The 3444-nt window shown below is 36.8% G+C and overlaps 1 pseudogene; it reads right to left on the reverse strand.

The window, feature by feature from the left end:
* Window positions 1-642: 642 nt before the first annotated feature.
* On the reverse strand, window positions 643-2820 carry LOC120254385 (annotated as a pseudogene).
* Between the last annotated feature and the right edge of the window lie 624 nt (window positions 2821-3444).

Genomic DNA, 3444 nt, shown 5'->3' on the forward strand with positions numbered 1-3444 from the left:
CTTCATTATTAAGAAATCTTCATGATTAAGAATCCTCCAAGGCACTTCCTATATATAAGCCTCCTTCATTGTATTTGAAGTGTATCATCCATTCTATTTCCACAATTCTTGTAGAGAGAGTATTCTTCTTTCATACCTCTTTGAGAGGGTTTGTTGTACTCTTTCTTATTTCTAAGTGGATTTTCTTGGCTTTTGCCGTTGTGGGTTTTTCTCCCAGTACTCGGGTTTCCCACGTTAAAATCAGTGTATTCTTTTCTTGCATTTGATTTCTCTTTTGTGTGATTCTAAGATAAACGCTTCCGCAATCGCACTCTACCATTCCTAACAATACCAAAAACATCAGCTAGCACAGTTGCTCTTTTATAAAAGTTTGGCTGATATGAGAAGAAAACAAAAAGGCAAAACAAACAGATGAATTGAATTGAAAATTTCCTTGTCAATCAAACACAAGGAAACTAACACTCTCGTTTCATTCTATCTAAACACAGCATCCTGAACTCAAAAGTGGTTCACCACTCCATTTGGTTTTGTTAATTCATGGAGAGGAAATATTTCCCTCTTATAAAAAAATAAAAAAAAATTGGATTCATTTCAGATTCTAGAAAATAGTTCTAACCTTGCAGGTCGTATTGCAATGGAAGACTACCCAGCAAGAGGATTTGCATGTATTGTTACACGATTCAGCTTGATCACAGTAAGTGGCTGATCCCCTGGCCCTGCCTGCGTCTGTGTCATGCAACCAAGTTTAAATTAGTGTCTGCTGTGTTAAAAAAGAAATTATTCTCACTAAAATGTGTAACAGAAACAACATGATTTTAACTGAAATTGACGGATAATTAAGGGTTGAAAATTATGTACTTTCTCCATTAGGTCAAGAACTTCAAATCCATGGATTACGCGTCTAAAGACTGTGTACAGTCCATTAAGGTGAGGTTGTTTTGCGTAAGTGATGAAGAACTGGCTTCCATTTGTGTTTGGTCCACTATTTGCCATTGAAAGGATTCCCCTTACATTGTGCTGTTTTATTCACAAGAATATACTTCATTAGCATTAATCTAAATCAGAACAAGAAGAATTTCATAGCAAGGTTAGAGAATGCCATTTACAATACTTAAAATATAGTTCATTATAAACATTTGGTTGGCAAGACGAACAAAAAGTTAGTCAGACCAACTCATCATAACATTTATGTTTACTAAAAGACATCAACAGTTTTCAGATCATATCAATGCTTTAATCTGTCTAAAGGCTACAAAGCAAGCTATTTAAAATACACACACACTCTCTCTCTCTCTCTCTCTCTCTCTCTCTCTCTCTCTCAAAATGCTCTTATTCAAACATCATCACTTAAAAAATCCATTTCTACATAAGAATTGAAATTTACTAAGTAACTTGCACATGATAATCAACTACAAAAAAGCCTTGGCATTTGGATACAAGACAAAGAGGCTGAGAATGTAACACCGTAAGAGATTCTCAAATTTCATCATTGAACTTCTTGCCCCATATGCTGGTCCCTCCTTTGCCATTGCCTCTAGGATCTCCTCCCTGGATCATGAACCCTTGATGTTCCGATGAAAAATGGTTCCATCATAGTAACCACTAGCACATAAAGCTAGGAAATTCTGGGAAAAAAGGGGTGCAAGTCTGTTATGCGCTAGCAACAAGCTCAAGTGTATAAATGTGCAAGTCTGTTATGTGCAAGAAACAAGAAACAACAAGGAGTCCATCAAGAAGTGGTTTGCCTCGGTTATTATTATGTAATAGGTTTATGTTTGTTTTATTATAATTATAGCCTAACATGTGTGTTATAAGTATGCAGGCAGTTATATTGTTCAGCTATCAGCTATGAAGCCTATCTAGATGAGATAATCTAGGAGGCAGTTATCTAGTGATATGTTATCTATTCAATAAAGGAAAAGGTAAAGGAAGTTTTTCCACAAAAAAAAAAATTACATCTTGAGATCGGAGGGTTCTCTCTAACAAGCCCTTGTTTCTTTGTCCATCATAGGTTCAAAGGGAGAAGGTCAAGTAAACCAAAACATCAGTCAGATCTAGATTTGAGTTCTACTATCAATCGTCCCATAACTAGATCACAAACTCAAGGCCATAACAATTTGGTATCAGAGATAGGAGTTATGGGAGAGTCACGCAATTTCCAATAGTTTGAAGCCTTCTTGGACATGTACCAAGAAGATAGAGCAAGGGATAGATCGAATGGGATTGCATTGCCCAAGAAGCAAAACAACAAGAATTTTTGGCTCAACTCAATGATCTGGCACGTGAACTAGCAGCATCAAGAATGGATGGACGGGAAATTGGTACTAGAAGTGTAAACCGAGATCATCGAGTTGATGAAGGAAATCTATATAGGCACACCAAAAAGGGTAATTTTACACCCAAGTATGCTAAACTAGAGTTTCCCCTATAAGATGGAAGTGAAGATCCATTGCCTTGGCTTAGTCGTTGCAATTATTTCTTTCGTGATAAAAAAATCCCTGAGAGGGAAAAGATGGAGATGGTTGCCCCACATTTGTGCAATGCTCTGTTTAACCGTCCAATTCAAGCACAAAACTTGGTAAATTGTCCAAACTTCGCCAAACAGGAAGAGTGGGGCAATATCAACGTAAGTTTGAGCAATCATCTGCTTGTTCTAGTACATTCATGTCAGCGCAAAAAGGTTGAAATTTTCCTTACTGGCTTACAAGAATATAATGTTATTGGAGTTTAGTTAAATTACCTCGCAGATTTAACAAGTGCCATGAGTTTAGCATGATTATATGAGCGGCAAGGTGGTTCAAGTGAATCTGAAATTTCCATTGCCAAGTCTGAAAATTCTAATGCTAAGTGGCCTAACCAACCCAGTTCTTCAAAACTGTTAGAAGAGGATAAGAAGATTTCAAAGATGGAGATACGAAATCTTTATTGATCACAGCTTCCCCCACACCACATACATCAGAACAAGAGCTAATTTATAGACTGGAAGATTCACAGAACCACTAACTTATTGATCCTAGAAGAATGGGAAAACATGATCACTACTGCCATAAAGATAGCCACTAAATCCTAACTGCCAAGACTTATTCAAACTGAAAAATATCAGGATTACACACCAACACTTCCCCTTAATCTTGATTCTTCAAAGCTGATATCCCAAGCATGTTCCTTAGCTTCTCAAATGCATTGACCTTCAATAGCTTTGTTAAGATGTTTGCCACCTGATCTTCAGTCTTGCAGAACTTCAACTCAATCTTGTTCTTCTCAACCAAATCCCTTAGGAAATGGAATTGAATGTCAATATGCTTACTCCTTCCATGTGCAACTGGATTTTTGGCTAAATTACTTGCTGAATTATTATCAACAAATATCTTCAGGCTTCCCTTGAGTGGAATATGCATGTGATTCAGCATGTTTGTCAACCAAAGTAGGTTGAATCAACAAGTG

This window comes from Dioscorea cayenensis, unplaced genomic scaffold (assembly GCF_009730915.1).
Source record: "Dioscorea cayenensis subsp. rotundata cultivar TDr96_F1 unplaced genomic scaffold, TDr96_F1_v2_PseudoChromosome.rev07_lg8_w22 25.fasta BLBR01000432.1, whole genome shotgun sequence".
Taxonomy (NCBI): domain Eukaryota; kingdom Viridiplantae; phylum Streptophyta; class Magnoliopsida; order Dioscoreales; family Dioscoreaceae; genus Dioscorea; species Dioscorea cayenensis.